At 60.5% G+C, this 20,314-nt stretch overlaps 1 protein-coding gene across 1 annotated transcript in view; it reads left to right on the forward strand.

The window, feature by feature from the left end:
• The window catches only part of SHANK2 (SH3 and multiple ankyrin repeat domains 2), a 492,081-nt gene that overhangs the window by 24,164 nt on the left and 447,603 nt on the right, over positions 1-20,314 (forward strand). The window contains exon 2 of the mRNA XM_053899336.1: positions 1,186-1,286. The gene's annotated coding sequence lies outside the window, so the exon portion shown is untranslated. The remainder of the gene's footprint in view (positions 1-1,185; positions 1,287-20,314) is intronic.

Consider the following 20,314-nt stretch of genomic DNA (forward strand, 5'->3'; position numbering starts at 1 on the left):
TATTCTTATCGGGACTGCTTTAACCTCTTTGTCAGATAATTCTAACATCTTTGTCACCCCAGTGTCAGCTGCCATGGATTGTCCTTTTCCCATTTGAGATCTTCCTGGTTCTTGGGATGATGAGTGATTTTCGGTGGAGATGAGTATGTTCTCATATTATCTGGTGAGACTCTGTATCCTCGTAAACCTCAGTTTCAGCTGGTGTTCTTTGACACTGCTCTCTCAAGGGAGGAGAGGGTGCTGTCCCATTGCTGCCAGGTGGACATAGCAGTCTTATCAACAGTTTGGGCTCTGTTGACACTCCAGTGGGGAAGTTCTTTGTTATTGCTGGTGGGGTTGGGTGCTCCTGCTCTCTATGTGGTCCCCACCAATGCCGTGGCGGGGTGACCTCATTTCTGGTGGTGATGGAGAAAGTCCTGACTTTCCATTAGCTCTTTCCTGACACCAGCTCAGTGGGGTGAGGGAGGGGGGGTGCCTTGTTACTGCCAAGTGGGTATGGAAACCCAGTCTCCCCACGTTGCCCACACTAATGCCATGGAGCGAGAGGAGGATTCATTACCACCTGGTGGGGAAAAAAGTCCCAGCTCTTACTTAGGCTTTTTTGACACCACCCAGTGGGGGGTTGGGGTGCCTATTGCAGCTACGGAGGGTGGCGGTCTCAGCTCCCTACTCAACCTTTGCTGCGGCGGGTCCGGGTGGGTGCCATTTTTTTCTCTGGTGTCTGGCTGCAGGAGAGTGGTCATTGTGTAAACACCTTGTCTCATTAGGCTGCCACTTTCCTGGTCCCTTGGCTACAGAGAACAATCATCCGTGGTGGCTTTTTGTCTGCTTCTACCGAACGTCTGGGTCTCCAACTTCTTTAGCTCCACGCCTGGGCTGGACGAGGCAAAAACCCAGCCTAGAGAACTGCCCACCGTGCCGTTCCTCGGGGTCCCTAGTCCCTTGCCAATCTTCCTCCTTCTCTCCCCCTTCAGGAATCTTGTGTGTGTCTTCTGTACGACATCCTGGTTTTTAATTGCACCGTGTGGGAGAGATGGGGAAAGGCGCACCTGTACCGTCTCGGCTGAGGCAGAGGTGCAGCCCCTGGGTTTTAGCTCAGAGACGCCAGGATCCGCTTGGAGATTTCACATTCTGCCCCTCGACAGCATCTGCCTGACCATGTCCTGGTCTTCTTGTCTCTCCCAGCTCTGAAAGTCCCTCCAGTCTCCGTGCCGCGGCTCACCGGAGCACAGACGCTTCCTGTCCTAAGAAGCTTTTCTGCAGGGCCCAGTCTGCCAGCGCCTCTGGTGAGTTAGCGCGTTTTCTCCTTGTCTTTTTCACCTGCAAGCTGGTCGCCACCGTCCTGCTGTGGTGTGCCTCACCCCTTTTGCACTGTGGCCAGAGGATGGTCAGTTTCTTATCGTCAGGCTCTTGGTTTTGTGTTAGGCTGGCGGGGGGGGAGGGGTGGGGAGAGGGTGGCTGGAGTTGTCCTCAACCCTGGAGAAACAAAGCTGCTCCCTGGTCCCCTGCTGATGTGACCTCGAGGGGACTTACCAGGACCATCGCTTGGGGCCCCAGCTCTGCCTTTTCCTGTCTGCTCTGCGATGTCCTAGCTGCCGTGCCCGTACTGGACCCAGCCAGTGTGGCTAAGGGTTGATGGAGGACAAGAGGGGTGCTCTGAGTGTCCCTGTACCATTTTTGCATGGTCACGGGGACACCCGTTTGTGCTTGGGGGCAGGGAACAGTGGAGGGAAGCCCGTGACCTCGGTTCTGCAGAGTCAAGACACGCGCTGAGCCCGTTGTCTAGAGCCCAGTGCCCGTTTTACTGAGCACCTACTGTGTGCTCCGTCGGCATTGTTTCACGTGCAGCACGTGGTTAAAGGGTGGGCACTCGCTGAGTGCTGCCTGGGTGTGGATCTCACCTTGACCGACTTCACCTTTCGAGGTTGTTGTCATGCTCAGGGGAGGATGTGGCACCCAGCATACCTCACTCTCAGCCACAGGGGCATCGGGCGGCTTAATTCAGCTCAGGCTGAGCACACACTGTGTCCTCTCCCCTGGCCCTGTCACCGGCGACCATCAAGGAAAGTGTGGAGGTCCAAATCCCTTTGAACAATGTTTCTCAAACTTTTGTTGTTGTTGTTGTTGTTTTTAATATTTACTTATTTATTTGAGAGAGAGATGTTTTCGATATTTTTTTCCTAATTGTCCACCCCAATGAATTGTTCGTGCTGTGAAATGCTGCGTATCTGTTCGTGTGTCTCTTCTGTATCTGCACCTTATACTTAAAAACCCGAGGATCTGTTTGGCCCCCCGAGACCCTGGTGAGAACACGTGTCCTGGGGATATGAATAGAGCAGGCGAGGGCAGAGCGTAGGAGCCACTGTCCCGCCCTGGTCCTGGTCGCCATCGGCTTTGGGGGGCGCCTCAAGCTCCCTTCCTCCCAGCCCTGCCTGAAACCCAGTTGGACCCTCCTCTTCCCCTGTCCGGGCTCTTCCACGGCGTCCCTCCGCCTGCTCTGAGCTGCGTCCCGCCCCTCCGCCGGCGAAGATGGGCGTTCTCCTGGCAGGGGGTGGTGGGGGGCTCCGTGGGGGACCGTGCCAGCCCCAGCTGTCCTGGCTGAGTGGGCAGGGCCGGGATCCTCCTGTCTCCAGCTGCTGCCCGGTACTGTTCCCTTGTCGGGCTTTGAACCCCGGCCTGCACCCAGTTCCTGCTCCTCTGTTGTTGTTGCCTTTGGGGGCGTCTGCCTCAGGCCCGCCGGTCCGTTCATGACCCAACGTCCCTGAGCTCCAGCTCGCACCAAGGCCCTCTGACTTCTGGGTTTCTTCATGACAGGAGGACACTGGCCAGTTGATTGGAGCTCTGGCCTGTCCCCGTGCTGGGGGCTGTGAGGGGGCGGCTGTGCTGCAGAAGTTTCTCTGGAGATCCTTGGTCAGGGTCGGGCCTCGAGTCTCTCCATCGGGAACGTGCATCGGCTCCCTGTTGGTGGGGAACACTCGATCTCAGAGCAGCCACCCCTGCGACGGTGGGCATTGCCAAACAAGGGGAAGGGAGAAAGGAGGAGCCGGTCTGGGCCCCACATGAGGGCTGGAGTGAATCTACGGTAACAGTTGGCCGCCTGTAGGATACGGGGGTGGCTGCTCCCTGGGAGACTAGCCCAGGAAGAGCTTCCCGGGGCCCCTCGGCTGGAGGAAGGATGGAGGTCCTTGTGTTGTGGATGCGGAGGGCCTTCCGTCGCCGCGACGTGGCTCTTCTGTGGGCAGTGCTGGGGCCCGGGCTGGTGGCAGAGCGGAGGCAGAATCCTCCGTCAGGCCGAGGTTTACCTGGGCTCCTTTTCCTCCTTCTCAGCTGCCCGTCCGGCAAGGGACCCTGCCCCTCAGCGGCCTCCTGCTGTCCTAAGGGCCTCCGTTCATCACGTACGGCCCCTCATACCCCCCACGCCCCGGCGCCTGCGTGGGGCCGTGTGTCACGCGATAAACCTGCGTGGGCTGTGGGTGTTTCAGACTCTTTGCCGCCATCCCCTCCTGCCGCGTCTCAGAAAAAAGCGGGAAAGGACCCTCGAGTGGCGATTTAGTTAGTAGCCAGGATGTCACCTAAGTAGCGGCAGAAGGGTTCTGCTTTAGAGTGACAGTTAATTCACTTTCTCACGCGAGTTCTCACAGACTCGGAGGCGTTAGCCTACCTGCGAATGGGATTCGGATCTCCTCAGGTGTTCTTTGTTATTGCCTCAAATGATCCTTCCCGCTTGCGGGTGTAAGCGGGCACCCCCCCCCCCCCCCCCCCCGTGTGGTGAGGGATCAGAGAGCAGAGAGGGTTTTTGGTGCCCCAGGTGGTCGTCCTAGGGAATGGGCCGCCAGATCAGTTCCTCCAGAAGGTTCTCCTCCATCCTCGGGAATGGGCCGGGTTGTTTCACTCTGACGGCAGGGCCTCACCTGAGGACCAAGAATTCTTGGGCATCTCGCAGATTCTAGCACCGGATGCACAAGAAATCTAACTCAGTAGGAATCTGTCTTTGTGGCCTCCTTCCAAAATGATTCTGCTGCAGGCCGCATCAGTAAAACTCCACTTTAACCCCTCAGGATCCTTAAGACCAACCTCTGGGGTAAGCGAGCATCCTTACAGTTACGTACGGTACTCATCCTGAGCTTCCTGGCAGCCAGGGCGAAAAGGGAACAAAGTTGAGCTGTCTGGTGTCTCACCCACGGCAGGATTTTCCTCGGCATTCCAGTCTCAGGACCGTTTTCTGTGTGACGTGGTGTTTTCAGTTGGGGTTTTGCAAAAACAAAAAACAATGTGGTTTTCAAATACTGTTTGGCTTTAGAGAAAGCTGAACAGCTTTGAGGTGGACCCTAGGCCAGGCCGGGTCAGGTGTGTGTTGCTATCACAGATTTTGAAAGGGACTCAGGTGAGGACCTTAAGGAGCCCTGGGCAGAGGTGACTTTGGGCAAGGACAAAGCTGTCCTCAAAAGTACATGGAGGAAGAAAAGACAATCGACTGAGCGCACGCTGTGTGATTCCATTTCTGTGACTCGTCCCAGGGGGCAGGTCTCTGAGACAGGAGCGCCAGGGGGTCCCAGCGAGCCCTCTCGGCCTGAAGTTTTAGCGCCGTTCCCCCGAGCGGGGGTAGGGAGGCTTCTAGGCTGCAGTGTCCCCAAGGAATCGGGTGGGGGGGGCAGGCTGGCCGCCCGCTCCCAGGGTCCTATGTCCGAGGACCCCGGACGTGAGGGGAAGAGAGGGCGGCCAGCCACACGTTCCGTCTCTGTTCCCTGAGGTATTTTACCTCCAGCCGTGGGGCTGCCGAGCGAGTTCTCTGAAGCAGGGAGGGCCCGGTCTAGGTGTGGAATGCGGTTCCTCCGGAAGCCCGTGCCGAGTGGGTGGCAGGAAGCAGGTGGAGTGACTTACGACCCGGTCTTCTCCGTGTGCGGCTGGATTTACTGGGCTCGCGGACACAGCCGGTCAGTGAGAGAGAGGTCAGGCGAGGCTGGATGTAAGTAAAGGTGTATTCGTGTGAACACAAACGTGTACGTGTCTCTTTCAACTGAGAAGAGCCTCACAGCCAAACGGGGGGCGTTCTTGGCGGGGAGGGTGCCATTGGGCGTCAACCACCAATCACCAAGGGTGGGTTTACAGGACAGGCCCTGGGAGCACCCTAGGACTGAGGTTCACCCCCGAAAGGGCCCCTGGAAGCTCGCGAAACTGGCTCATTTTCCACCTCTGGGGGCCACAGACTTATTTGGGCGTCCGATGAGTCTCCTGGGAGGATGTGGGTCTGAGGCACCCGGCTCCCGTGTCCAGTGTCTGGCAGGTTGTGGCCATTGTCCTGCTCCCGCTAAGGAGTCCACGCCACGGGATCTAATCCCGGGGTGGGGGGTGCCCCTCAGCGTGTCTCCCCGAGGAGCCAAAGCCCAGGGGCTCCGCTGGGGGACCCCGAGTGAGGACCTCGCGTCCAGAACGTTTGCCGTCTGAGAGCCCAGGGGCCGCAGCCAGAGAGCTGATGCTGGACTGGAATCGGAGCTCACTCAGCTGCAGGGGGCACCGCTTCGGGGCTTGATGGCTTTGCGGGGAGTTCACGAATGCCAGGAACGTGTCCCAGGTCTAGGAACCGAGTCTGCGTGTGCGCGTTGGCGCGTGCACGCCCGCCGCATGCTGTGGTCCTGTGAACACGCCCCCCACGGGAGGGGCGCCGTGACCCGGTGAAGGCCAAGCACGCGCGAGGCGCCACGTGACATGGGAAGCCCGACCCACAGGCTGGGTCGCTTGGCCGGATCCCCAAGCCAGAGCACCCTCTGCAGGTCGTTCCAAGGCAGATCAGCTGTGCCCGTTCGGGTTTCCCTGGGGTGGGGAGTGAGATGTGCATCCTGAGTGGCCTGGCCAGGTGGCTCCCGTGTCCTGCAGGGTGGCTTCTGGGTCAGAACAGCCCTTGGGAGCCTCCCACCCTGTGCTCCACGCGCTTTGCCCACTCCGTGTGGAGCCGTCCCTGTGCCCCAGGCGGGCGTGGGCTTGGCCTCTGGTGTCCAGTCTGGTCCGGTCTGGTGCCCTCGTCCTCCAGTTCCTGCCCAGCCAGCCCCAGCCCCGGGTGACGTGCAGAGACTCGGCACCTGACAGGGACTTTTACACGAAGCTCGGGGGATTCGATTGGAAGGACAGGCTGTGTTTCGTGTCGACTTTTTCCGAGACCGTGGGGGTGAGTGTCCTCCCTGTTAGGGATGATGCTGATGGTACATTTCGCTTCCTAAGATATCTTCATCTGGGGAAATGAAACGTTTGACATCCCAGCTGCGCCATGGAATTTCTTAATCACCCTAGCCTGTGATACGCCGACATGTGGTAGATCCTTGTCTAAATCACAAGGGGTGCGTGCATGTGCGTGTGCACCCTTGGGCTCTGGCTGTTTCACATTATTGTGTTGTGTTTGTTGCTGTTTATTGGCACTTATGTCTGGGGTTAACGCTGAGTGCCTTTCTGGGTGGGTGGCCTTAAGCCCATCTGACAGATAAGAAACTGAGGCTTGAGATTAAATATCCCCCTGAAGGCCACACGCAGGGAGAAATGCAGGGAGAAACAGAGTCAGCCTTTCTCATCCCTGAGATGCCCTTTGGCCCCTGTGCAGTGCTGACTTGGCTCCCGTGTGGGCTCCTTCAGGGCTGTGTTATACCCAGCTGTGATGTCTGAAGCACCTGCCCAGGACTCCACAGGGGGTGGGGGTGGGATCCCCCTGAAGATCACACGCAGGGAGAAACAGAATCAGCCTTTCTCATCCCTGAGATGCCCTTTGGCCCCTGTGCTGTGCTGACTTGGCTCCCGTGTGGGCTCCTTCAGGGCTGTGTTATACCCAGCTGTGATGTCTGAAGCACCTGCCCAGGACTCCACAGGGGGTGGGGGTGGGATCCCCCTGAAGATCACACGCAGGGAGAAACAGAGTCAGCCTTTCTCATCCCTGAGATGCCCTTTGGCCCCTGTGCTGTGCTGAATTGGCTCCCGTGTGGGCTCCTTCAGGGCTGTGTTATACCCAGCTGTGATGTCTGAAGCACCTGCCCAGGACTCCACAGGGGGCAGGGGTGGGGTGCTTGTGTGCAAACCCAGCTGGATGTGCCCTGGAATTTGGAAGCCGCACCAGACAGGATAGGGTTTACGGGATGGGGATTCCATTTCCGTCCTTGGACTTGAGCCTCTCCTAGTCCATCCCGATGCCCCTCTGCTCTCACCTCTGCTGGGGCTCCCTCCTCCCTGGATGGCTACTCCCGCCTTAGCACTTCCCACCACGCAGTGACTCCTGCTCAAGCCCCAGGTCATCCAGGTGCCTCCCCAGCCACGCCTTGCCCACGCCTGGACCTCACCGAGCACTACCACGTTCACCTTCCGTGCCCCTCCTGGGTTAAAATACAGCGATATTGGAACAGCTGCAACTCCAGGGCGGCCTTCTTCACGGTTGAACTTTAGACGTTTTGAGGTCTTTAGAAATTTTTCTGGGGAGCAGGCTTCAGACGGGCTGAAACCCAGCACATCCCTCAGGCTCTAATCTCCGGCTGTCTGTGATTTGTTACTGGAGTGGGTTGAAACTCAGGGAAGGGCAACCCAGAAGCCAGCAGAAGGGATGCAGAGGAATCCCTTACTCATTGTTCAGCTCCTGAGCCCGGAGATGAGCAGTCCCTGTGGGCCCCCTCCCGAAAGGCCGGCTCTGGGCTGGTCTCCTGGGAAATGCCACCTCGGGGATTGGTCAGAGCTGTTCAGATTTGGGGGCTGAGGACGAGCAGACCTGGATGGGGAGGAATCCGGCTCACGGGGTTGGTGGTGGGGGGTGGGTGGGGGCACTGGTCCTGGCCTCTGGGAAGGTCCTTGCTCTGTAACTTTCTGTTTGGTGGAATCCAGATTGTCTCGTTTTTCCTCCCTCCCCTCCTTCCTTCCTTCCTTCTGACTGGTGATGTGTTTATCATATTGCAAGCTGTCACCCGATTGCCTAGGTAGCAAGCCGGTCTTTGGGAAGCACACGGAGAGGAGCTGCGTGGTATCGCCGTGGCTCCGTGGCCGTGGACATGTGAGTCATGCAGCTTGACGTCTGTCAGAAGCGTGGGCAGGGATGAGAGGGTCGGCTGCGGGTTCCCAGTTGCTCTGAATACTTAAGCTTCTGCGTCTCTTTTCTGTTTATTCCTTCCACCCACGTGTGCATACACTCACCTTCCGTGCGAATCATCCCTGGGTGTTTTCCGAGGGGACAGTTCAGCGAACAGGAGTGTTTAACGCTCCCGGAATAGATTCGCCGTCCCGTTTAATGAAAGGCACGGGAAATGCCGGATGTGGAGATGTAGTTCAGGCCCATCAGGCGTTTTCTCGTGAGCGCACCTGTCTGTGGCGAGGCCTTTCAAAGGCGGGATTCAAGGGGCCCCTGCGTGGCTCAGCTGGTTAAGCGTCCGACTCTTGATTCCGGCTCAGCGCGTGATCTCGCGGTTCGTAGGTTCGAGCCCCGCGTCGGGCCCTGCGCTGACAGCACGGAGCCTGCTTGGGACTCTCTCTCCCTCTCCCTCTCATCTGCCCCCCTCCCCCCCGCTCATGCTTGCACGCACTCTCTCAAAATAGATAAATAAACGTTAAAAAAAAGACGGGATCGGAGCTGGGGAGGAGAACCTGCGAATGCACCACCAGCGTGTTGAGGAGGACACAGAGGACGTTGCACTGACGGGTCCCTCCACGCTCCCCGCCTCCGTCAGAGCGAAGGCCTAGTGGGTCAGGTGTCCTGAGCTGGTCTGGGGAGTTCACTTGTTCGTTCTCCCTCTTGTGTTCACGGAGCTGTCACTTATGGGGATGCTGACAGCCCCACACGGGCCGGCCTGGGGCTCGGGGACCGAAGTCAGACGTGGGTCCCCAGGGATGGGGCTGGTGGGACCCTCGTGGTGACGGGAGCCCCTCCCCCCGCCGCAGCCCAGGGGCAGCTCTCTGGTCTCCCCTCGCTCGGACCTCTGCGACCACGTAAGATGACCCTGGGTTCGGCCCCGTGGGCCCCCTGCACACCCTCCACACTCCCCGGCCACCAGCCAGCTCGCGAATAGCCCTCCCTGGTCCAGACTTCCAAGTGTGCGTAGGGGTGACCCGGTAGGTCGGGACGGAGCCTCGGCAGACCTGCCCCTTTTCTGCAACATTCCTCCTGGTGGAATTTAGAGAGAATCCAAACGTGTCCCACCCCCATTTCAGGAACTTGTGGGCGGCCGACTTGGGTCTCCTCATATTGAATTCCAGCAAACAGGTGGGGAGGACCCCGAGGGAGGATTCTGTCCTAGGGGTGAGGCCAGGCCCTCACTGGTCATCCAGTGGGACAGTGGTGCCTTGGGGACCCTGTGGCTGCGCTCTCCCTCCTTCCTCCCGCCTCCCGCCGGACCGTGGGCTGGGTTCCGGGAGGGAGTAAAGAGGCCCGAAGACGGGGACCCTGTCAGGAGTGCGGGCTGTGGCCAGGCTGAGGCTGGGCAGGGCTGCCGTGTCCCGTGTTGGGGCCGGGTCAGCATCCTCTGACAGAGAGAGGCTGTGACTGTGGGTTCTGGACAGCCCAAAGCTGCTGAGAATGACACCCGTGGTCCAGGCCGGTCTGGAAGATGAGGCGAGAACCCGGCGGGCTGGGCCACACCAGCGAGAGGCCAGGGCCCGGGGTCCTTCCGGCCACACGGCCACGGACTCCCGGTTCCTAAAACGGGGCGGCCAAGAGCCCCGGGCGCACGGTGGCACCGTGGGGACACAGGGTCTGCCCTCTCCTGGCTTCTTCCTCTTGCCCCTCACGGGGGCTCCCTTCGCAGGAAAGGGGAGGCAGACCCAGATGCAGACGCTGGCCTCCACCGCTTAAGTCTGGCTGTCTCCTGTCTACGCTCAGCTCTGTCCTCAGACAGAGGACCCAGCCCCGGGTCCAGGCGTCCATTCCTCTGCCTGGCATCCTCCGCAAGGGATGGGCCGGTGGGGAGGTGGTGTCTCTAGGGCGTCTGCCCCCGGCCCCCTCCCTGGGACCCTGGGCTGCACGGCTCTGTGGTCAGTGTGGAAAGACAAGGGGCTGTTTGTGGTGACCGCTGGCCTCCTCGTGTGTCTTACGTGGCTTATATGGGAACCGTCTCCAAAGCAGACAGTGGCCCCGGCGAGGCCTCGCTGGGGACCCACGGGAGTCCTGCTCTCTCCTAACAGTGCGGGGGCTGCCGGCTCGGGACAGACACCCGGGGTGTCTGCAAAGTCCCCCTGTTTCTGCCGTCCCGCGGTGGCGGCATCCGCCACGGGGAGGAGAGACCACTCGTGCTGCGTCTGCTCGGGGAGAGCCCGTCACCTGAGAATTTGCCTGTGGGGACTCGGGTCCCTTCCCGCACAGCCTCGCCTTACAGCTGTCTGGGCCGCCCAGACGGGAGACGCACGGGATCCTGTTACCCGTCTGTGGGATCCCCCCGCCGGGGCCGCCGTTCCCGGGACGCGTCGCCGGGCACCTGGCCCTGGTGCTCCGACCGCCGTGTCAGCAGACAGAACGCCTCTGTGCCGTTGGATTTGCGTCTTTGACGGTTACGAAAACGTAAATGGACGCAGGCCTCAGTTTCCCCACCCTGCCACGCAGCCCGCTCGTGGATTACAGCCACAGACAGGACAGGTACGTTCAGGGGTCCCCGAGACCACCCCCCGGGATCACAGAGCCTCCAGAAGGAGCTCAGTGGAACACAGTTGTGGAAGGACCCAGGTTAGAGTCAGCAGGGGTACGGGGCCGTCCAGGAGAGACCAGGTGCCAGCCTCCAGCCGTCCTCCCCGTGGGGTCTTGGGGACGGTGTCGAATTCTGCTGGCAGCCACGTGTGACCGCACATGTGAACCGTCGCCGGTGAGGGAGGCTCCTCGAGCCTCGAGGCCGGGATCTTACCGGGGGTCGGTCACCTAGGCACGGCCGACCTCGGCGTCCAGCCCCTCCAGAGGCTTTGGCCGGCACCGGTGGGCCGGGGGTCCCCATTCCCAAGTCACACTGTTAGCGTAAACCGTGTGATGTGGCCCAAGGCCTCACGTGGCAGAAACACTGGATCACGTAGATCATTCCCAGGACTCGGAGGGGCCACGCCTGGGGCCTCCGGAAGGGGCCGGGTTCGGGCGGCTCGGGCCTGCTGAGTTCACCCTCCCCCCCACAGCAGCCTCGAAGAGCGTGGGCGCCGTGTCTGAGCCACGCGGGACCACGTCCCGGTTCCACCACGTGTCAGCCCCTGGTTTACGTGGCTGTTACTTCTCTCGGAGCCTGTCTTTCCTTCTTGGAGACCGGGTGGTTAGCAAATGCCAGGCTCCGACGACTCACGGGGGCTTGTGGTCTCGTGGGGACAGTTGGCTTGGCCTGCCTGACTGCCCACGCCCACCCACTGCCCTATTTCCCTCGTTCTGTGGAGTCACCGGCGTGGGAGGAAGGATCCACTGGGCACCCACGTGGTACCGATGGGCAATGAGAGTCCTGTCTTCCCGGTCTTCCCCCACATGCCTTCTCAAGGTTTGTCCTGAAGCGGGGACATGGCCCCAGCACGGAGCCTGGGAGGGTGCTGAATTTCGAGTCACTAAGGGTGAGCCCAGAGAGCTGGTCTTCCCCGGATTTAGTTTCTCATCTTGGAACATGCACACCTTCTCCTCCTTGAGGGTCTCCAACCAGCTCAGCTTCCCAGGGGCCCAGGCTCCCCTCAGGGCCTGTCTGATCCTGGGGCTGTGGGTCCGGGAGGCCCTCCCCATGCGCAGGCCCCCGTCGAGACCCCGACAGAAGAATCACTCAGTGATATGGGAGGGATCCCCCATCGGAGCCCTCGGGGTGACAAGAGCCAGCCCTGAGAATCCCAGGGAGCAAAGGTTGCAGGGTACGAGGATTCCACCCAGAGCGGGAGGACTGACTGCCTGTGGAGGAAGGGTCCAGACACATGAGCGCCCGGCAGGGTCTGCGTGGGGGCGGGGCCAGCCCCCCTTTCTGCTGTTACTTAAACACAGGGCTGGGCTCCTCGGCCAGGTTCTCGCTGTGCCCAGTCTCCTTGTTGGCCTGTTCTCTGCATAGACACCACCCCTGCTGTCTGCTAGACAGAGGTCCTTGGAACAGAGAGTGGCCCAAGCCTCCCTGGGCTGTGATTCCTCCGTTGACAGCCTTCGAGCGCCAGGAGGCAGTTGGCAACAGCCGGGGTGACTTGGATGGGGGACAGAGAGCGTTTGGGCTGGGGCCACGGAGACCATTCAGTACAAAATGTCTGATGTGGCCACTGTGTTGGCTGATTAAACAGCAAAGTGGTGAATAACCCACTGAGCCCATCCTCAGCGAGCAAGCTCGTCCCGAGCCCTGTAGGTGGGGGACAGCAATGCCACATGGCCTAAGGTCCCAGGGGCCCCACGCCAGGCCCAACTGATTCCAAAGGCCATCCCCACCCCGTGCGGCTGTCGAGGGTCACTTAGGCCTGGGTGTTTTCACATGTTTTCTGTATAAAAATTCACGCATGTTGCCACCCTATAGAAAATTGGGAAAACAGAAGACAGGGCCAAGGTCGCCCAGCGCTGGTGCGGGCCGTCCTGGGGACGTCTGACTCCCTGGCCTTGTGGGCCGTGGCTTCCACACCCGGGTCAGCCCCGTGTTCCTTGTTTGCCCTTCTGCTCTTTCTGTCTTAACCCGAGAAGGTGGCCGTTAAATGCACTTGGCAGTGTGGCAGTCCAGGTGGGGCCAGGAGCCCTGGATGCGGAGGAGTAGAGCCCTGGGGGTCAACCTGGGCGTGCTCTGGCCCACCTGTGACTCGGGCACTTTCCTATGGTGGCCTTCTGCCGGTCCCCTCTGGATGGTGGCACTGGCTGATGTGGCCTCCTTGGACACCTGTGCGGGCCACCTGGCTGCAGGCTCCTGGAGGGGCTCCTGAGATGGGGGCCTGGCTTCTAGCTCTGCCTCTGCCTGGCCGTGGCCTGGAATGCCCTCACCTCTCTGGCCTCTGTCTACCGATCTCTGAAATGGGACCCGTGAGCCCTGCCCATCTCCCACGTGGGGCGCCGCGACCTGGGTTTGAGCCCCCGAGGGGGCCGACCGTGCGCTTTGGGGTCCTGTCCACACTCTGAGCTGTTGTTCCCTCACCTGCCTGGAGCCCCGAGGGGGCGGAGAGAGACGAGGGGCCAGGCTGGGAACCAGCGTCCTCACAAGGTGAGGGGCGGGGTCCCCGGCACAGAGGCCGCAACCCAGGCTGGTAGCAGAGGGACGATGCCCCTGCCAGGCCGCGCGTGGGACACCTCAGGGCAGTGAGTTCGTGCCCCTGGGACCCTCGCCGCTGGGCCACCGTCCACTCACGAGGCACTCCGTGGTTAAGCACCTGCTGCGGGCCCAGGGCCACGTGGGCACGCGCCTCACCCTCACGTAGCAGCGAGGTCAGCAAGCGGATAAACCAGCACCTGCACAGATAATCCTCATTGTGCTCAGCGTCCCGCTCCCTTCAGGGAAGCTCCCGGAAATGTGGCATTGGAGAAGGCACTCAGCAGCTTCCAGAAGGTTCCTCAGTGCAGGTGACTGCAGGGAGATGCTAGTTGTAGCCCATCCCCAGATTCATTTCTACCCCTCTGGTGATGACGCTTTCCTTCGGACCGGGGCGTGGGGGGCTTTCCCAAACCTGGAGTCTGTCTGCGGCGTGTGGGTCGTGGGTGCTTGGTACCCACGTGGCAGCCATGAGCCGCTCACTACCCAGATGTCTCGGGCCGCCTCTCGTCTGTAAAACAGGGAGGGTCGCTGGGGCGCCTGGGTGGCTCAGCCGGTTAAACCTCCGACCCTTGATCTCGGCTCAGGTCACGACCTCACAGCCCGTGAGTTCCAGCCCCACGTCGGGCTCTGTGCTGATGGCCCAAAGCCTGCTTGGGATTCTGTCTCCTTCTCTCTGCCCCTCGCCCGCTGGTGCTCCCTTTTTCTCTCTCAAGATAGATAAAGAAACTTAAAAAGAAAACCGGGGAGGGTCGCTGGGCTTACGGTACAGCTGTGACCACGGGGTGTGTGGGCTTGAAACTCGGCGGGGACGCACCCCTTCCTGGGACCGCGACTTTGTACTTGTGATGCTTTTTTCCGTGTGGTGCCTGAGAATGCCACGGTTTTGTGGGCATCCTGGGGCTGGTGCGGGGAAGAGTAATGCATGTGAGTCTACAGGCTGTCCGTGGAGGGATGTGGGAATCAGCTTTTAATCTTGGAAGGAACTTTCAAGGGCCGTTAATTTTCCAAAGCTGTCACCATTGCTCCTTCCTGTGGGGTGGCTCGGGCAGGGATCTTTCATTCGTCCACTGACACGTCCTCAGTGCCCGTAGGGGGCCCGCCCTGCCGCGTCTTAGATGCTCGGTAAATATTTGTTAAATGAGGGGTGGTCGAAACGTTCTCCTCTGTGTCCTAGTCACTGGAACAAAGATCTAAAAACAATCGAGTAGTTGAGCCCTGAGGTCCTTCTGTGGTCTGGCTGCAGGTGAAGGCAGCTGAGCACGGCGTGGGCACACGCGGTGGCCGGCGAGGGGGAGTCGCCATCCCGGCCACGCCGACGCTGGTGGCTAAAGCGTGGCCGCCCTCCGGGAAAAGCAGGCAGCTAGCTCCTCAGGGTTAAGCACCGAGCCCCCGTGTCCCCGGCAGGTCCACTCCTGGGCCCGTTCCCAAGACAACGAGAGCACGTTACGTACGTACCTGCAGGAGAATCGCAAACACGCGTGTGTGAACGCTCACGGCCGCGTCATTCCCAATAGCCCCAAAGTGGAAATAGCCCAGCTAAGCGCACGTCAAGAGGCGAATGGCTCGACAGGTGGGGTCCATCCATCCAGGGGACGACCATCCACGCGTTAGAAGGAAGGAAGCGTGGATACCCGCCACAACGTGGGGGAGTGTCACATGCGCTGAGTGAAGGGAACCAGACACAGGAGGTCACACGGCGCGTGCGACGAAATGCACACGTGACCTGAAGCGCACGGGCCAGGCAGGCCTCCGGGGTCCGTCTGGGAGGCCGGGGCTCTGGGAGGAGGGCAGGTCGGGCGGTGACTGCGAACCAGCGCGGGGTTTCCCTTCGCGGTGACAGAACTGGCCCGAGATCAGGGGGTGCTGGTGGCTGCACAGCTAGAAGCCCCCGAACTGTATATTAAACCGCCCCCCACCCCCATGCGCGCAAAAGGCCCCCGAAAGCCCCCCACACCTGCGAGAAGGGCCGGGGTCCGGATCTCTCATGCGACACGCTGGCGGGAGCTCCCACGCGCCGCGGGCGGGGACGCGGGATGGTTGGCAGTTTCTCGTGAAACGCAAGGTAGTCTCACCGTGGGATCAGTGTTGACACACAGGTGTTGAACCCCTGTGTCCACACGCAAAGCTGCCCGCGGACGTTTACAACAGCTTTCGGCACAATGGCTAGAATCTGGAGGCAGCCAAGACGCCCCTCGGCAGGTGGCGGGCACGCGGGCGGTCGTCCCTCCAGACAGCGGCGTCGTGTTCGGCGCTCAAAGGGGGTGAGCTGGGAAGCCGCGAAGCCACGGAGGAAACGTGGATGAATCGTACTAAGCGAAAAAGCCAGTCTGGAAAGGCCACACGCTGTCTGTGACCTTCTGGAAAAGGCTGGGTCGGTGGCGGCCAGGGGTCGGAGCGTGGGGAGGAGCGAGCAGGGGGAGCACGGAGGAATTTAGGGCAGGGAAACGACTCCCGTAGTGGAAACACCCCGGTGCGCCTGTCTACACCGCAGAGTGGGCGGCTCCGGGAGGGACCCCGGATGTCCGTGGTGGACTCGGGGTGATGCTATTCTGGTGGGGGTGCTGCTGCTGGGGGCACAGGGGTGGGGCAGGGGGACACAGGCAATCCCGGGGCCTTCCCCTCAGCTTTGCGGTGACCCTGAAACTGGTCAGAAAAAGCAGTCTCGAAAAACAGACAAACCACGAGAACCAAAGCCGAGCCTGCCCTCAGGAAGAACCATCTGCTTTGGAGTGAAACGCCAGTGTCTCCACCGAGGGCTTCTCCGGCTGGAGCTCTGCGGCCTTCCCGCATGTCTTACGTCTGTGACTCCGTCCCCAACGACCCCAGCACGGGCCGCCCACGGCCACGGTGTCTGCTCATCCTGGGCAGGGTGTGGCTGCGTCTCCCAGCCATAGGTGACGTCCATCTTTCCTTCCAGGGCCCCGGTGACCCCACTCGCTTCATGGGCACGTTGGCCGACGGTCACATCTGCCCCTCCCCTGAGCCTGCAGCTGCCCCCTGCAGGCTGCTACTGGGAGACTGAATTTTCTAGAAAAAGCCTTGAGAGCCAGGCCACCTTTTCCTTCCAGGAAGTGCCTGTCTTGGTGCACGACTGAGGGAGGAGATGGCCGGGACCCGCTGTCACCCAGGGTTGGGAGGGTGCACAGCCGCGGGCCTGCAGCTGTGCTTGTGGTCCCATCGCGTTTGGGGTCCGGGCCCCAGGCTTTTCCCTGGTGAACACCCATTCACTGCCGTGTCTTGTGATCTCTGATCCACAGGTCGTTTTCATCAGCCCTTTATGTTTACCGGAGTCTGACTTCTGATGCATTTGTGTTTCAGCCAGAAACGACACAGACGTCGTCTGATTTAACTGTCATGATGCTGCGAAGGGAGAGTCAAAGCTCCACGGGGCAGGTGAAGGGGCAGAGGTTCAGAGAGGCCTAGGGACATTCTCAAAGTCACACAGCAAGGGGCAGTGCCGAGACTGGGTCACGGCCCCGGGGGTAAGCGACACATGTCACTCCACGTCCCCGGTCATGGGTGTCTTTGGATGCTTCCTCGTACCCGCCCCTGAGTGTCCCACTCCCATCGTGGTCTCTGGGCCTCAGGGCTGAGTGACGTGTGGGCCCTGTGTGCATCGTGGTGGGGTGGCAGGTGGCCGATATCCGTGCGTCATCAATGCCGGGTGGAGTGTCACCGACCACCATGGGCCCAGCAGGATGAGCCGCCACGGGGCACGGGGGCATCGGAATCCACTGCCACACCCACAGAGCCACCTCTGCCTCGGAAAACCCAGCCTCCGCTGACCCTGCCTTCTGCATTTTGGGTTTCGCACAAGGACGTCGCGGGACCTAGGAGCTGGTCCTGGCTCTCTGGTGCTGCGAGTGGGAGGGAGTCTCGTGGGGCTGGAGCTGTTGCTCTGTCAGCTGTAGCTCTGGACGTCATCCGAAGTCATTTCCCTGTGTTCCAACTTGGGCTTCTCCTGACCGGACTCCACGTGAGCAGGGGCCCGACTCCCACCTTCCGTGGCTGGGGCTTTGCTTTAAATGCCTTTTCCTTGGGCTGAGCCCTGGCGGGAGACGTGGCTCAGAAATTCCCTTCCAGTTAATCAGGTTATTTGTGGGACGCCTACGGGGGTGACTTTACGGGATGGGGACCCCGTCGGCCTCGGGATTTACTGTGCGATCGAGGGAAGGTTTGCCGGATGGACGGACAGAGGGCCTGACTGTCTGTGGACACAGTGCCTCCCAGACCCGGCTCGTGCAGCCTGGCCGGAGGCTGGGTTGTGTGCTTGGAAGTCTTGAACTTGGAACGTGTCCCCGCCCCCGCGCTCCCCATCCTGGGAAGGTCCGGCCGTTTGCTCAGGAGAACGAGAGGCTTGGGGGTTCAAGCACACGGTGTGGGGTAACACTGACTCCCGGACTAAAACGTGTTCCTCCTTCGAGTCTGCTGTGATTCCCGGGAGAATGGGAGCCCTCCGGGTGGGGAGTTTTGTTGGCTTTGGTCAAACGTGTGTCCAGGCACCTAGGGAGGGGGTGGGGCGTGCCGCGGATTCGTTCCCGGCCAGAACCTGCGCCACACGAGCACGGGTCCTTCGGAGAAATGGGCGGCTTCTGGCAGATCTTTCTTTTCAGCAGAAAGAGCGGGAGGCGGGCCACACCAGCCGCTGAGCGTGTCTTCTTGGTCCCCGAGCGGAGGCTTTCCACCTGGCAAAGAGAATTTCTGGTTACATACGATTTTAGGACTGATCTTTAAGTTATTAGAGGTACACGTCCAAACACGTAACTTCCTGAAAGCTGGAGAATGTAATTTCCAACTCTTATTCTATTTGTGAAGCTAGTTGATTTTGTAGTCCCTTAAGAGTGAGCCTTTGGGGGCACGTAGGTGGCTCAGTTGGTTGGGCGTCCGACTTTGGCTCAGGTCATGATCTCGTGGTTTGTGAGTTCGAGTCCCCACTTCGAGCCCTGTGCTGACGGCTCGGAGCCTGGAGCCTGCTTTGGATTCTGGGTCTCCCTCTTGCCCCTCCCCCACTTGTGCACGCACGCTCTCTCTCTCTCTCTCTCTCAAAAATACATAAATAATTAAAAAAAAGAAAAGAGTGAGCCTTTGTGGGATCTCACAGACTCAAATTCCCTTCAATTCTTCCAAACACTCCTGTTTCAAATATGTAAGTGATTCTTAGCAATCTGATGATACTGAAGACAGGGGGAATCTTAAGTTCTCTGAAACATTCTAGAAGTGTTTTCGATTTTCTTAAAATGTTCTTACACATTCAGTGTAAAATCTTACACCGTTGTGGTTCGATTGTGTATTCGGCTGGGAAAACACCGTTGACCCGTGAGGCCCTCTTCACCAACAGGTGCAGTGTGAAAACAAAACCTCGTTGCTAGACTTCCTGTACCAAGCACGTTAGATGCCTCTGGCTTCTCTCTTTGGGTCTGAAGCCTTCTTGGGGTCACGGAACCCCGACCCGCGAAGGGAAGAGACCGGCCCGGCGGGCGGCGTTTGCGTTTTCCCGCCTGCACGTGGCATTCGCGGTCATCCTGGCTCGCGGGGGTCCCGCTCACGTCGCAGGAGCCTCGAATGTCCTTCCCGCTTTGAACCCGCAGTCGAAGTTCGTAAGGAGGTTTCACGTTCCTCGATTGTGTGGTGAAGATTTTACGCTCCCTCGGCCCTCCTGAGACTTTGAATTCCCCTCCCCAGCCGGCCTGAAGTCACTCCTGGGCCGTTGTGTGAGATCCTTCACGCCGGTGACGGCGACTCCTTGAGGCCTTCTGGTCCCGGAACCCTCTGGGCCTCGAAATCACCTGCGTCCCTCCCATCTCGGTCTGGACGCTTCTGCTTTTCTTCTTCGAATAAAACTCGAGTTTAGACACGTGAGGCGACTTAGGAGTAGCGGGTAAGTAACCTCCAGGTGTGAGGCGTCCTCAGTTAAGGTGGTTTGTGGGCAGCTGAGGGCAGAAGGTGGGGGAGGGTCGCAGCGGACGGGGCCTGCCGGCCACCTGCGTGCCCCGCGGGGACCCGCGCCAGCCCTCGCCCCCGGCGCTGACGCCACGTTGACTCGACAGGCGCTTCCCGCTTAGTGGCACGAGGGGCTCAGCCACCTGTGGACACATCTGGTCAGACGCGGTCTCGAGGACCACCTGGAACGAAGCCTCGCCCTGGAGCTGCCCGACCCGTCCTGCTCGCCCAGTCCCGGGGTCGGGGAGGCGTGCTCGGTGCTGGTGAGGCTTGGGGTTCTTCCGTGCCCCGCTTTCCCTGCTCTTGGGCCAGCGCTCCAGCCAACGGCGCCCTCCTGGGCCGAGTCCTGTCCCCCAGATTTCATGTGCTGGCGTCCCTAGAGGCTCAGGACGTGACCGTATCCGGAGACGGGACCTTTACGGAGGCGATTAAGGCAAACGGAGGTCCCTAGGGTGGGCCCTGGTCCCGTGTGACTGGCGTCCTCACAAAAGGGGACGTTTGGAGACGGACGTGCGCTCGGGGAGGCCACCGCGTGAAGACGAGGACGGTCTCCAGGCCGAGGAGAGAGGCCGGAACAGCCGGCGGGGGCCTTTCCTTGCAGATCTAAACGGGCACCGGCACCCTCAACGCATCCGGTTCGGACCTGCAGCCTCCAGGCCTGAGACACAATAAGTATCTGTTGTCACCCGTCCGTGGTGCTTTGTCACAGCGTCTCTGGCAAAGGAATGAGGCGCCGTGGGGTCGAAGCCAGGACGGGGGGGCCTCCGGGCAGGGAGCTCAGAGCAGGAGGCGGTGCCGACAGCCCCCCCAGCCGGACCCCCTGCCCAGGGCCCCCACGCCGGGGCCCTGGGAGACGTGGAGATGCGGCTGGCAGTTCCCAGGCCACCTTCTGTGCTATCCTGGTGCCACCTCCGTGCCGAGTCAGGAGGGGTTAGACGTGCTGCTTGGTGCTGGGGCAGATGACCCGGGAAACGGGCTTGGCCTTCAATCCGTCAATCAATCAGTCAATCAATCAGTCAGTCAATCAACCAGATGTCCCTTTTGGCTTAGCATCGCTGCAAGGCTGTGGTCAGGCGACCACAGAACGGACGTGCCCACCGGGAAGCCCTCCTGAGTTGCTCCCGCGGGAGCCGCCGTCACCGTGGGCCCCAGCGCCACGCGGGAGGTGAGTGCGATCTGGCGGAGGGTCTGTCTCTCCGGGAGCCTGCGAGGCG

This window comes from Panthera pardus, unplaced genomic scaffold (assembly GCF_024362965.1).
Source record: "Panthera pardus isolate Hobbes unplaced genomic scaffold, ASM2436296v1 HiC_scaffold_12, whole genome shotgun sequence".
NCBI classification, from domain to species: Eukaryota; Metazoa; Chordata; class Mammalia; order Carnivora; family Felidae; genus Panthera; species Panthera pardus.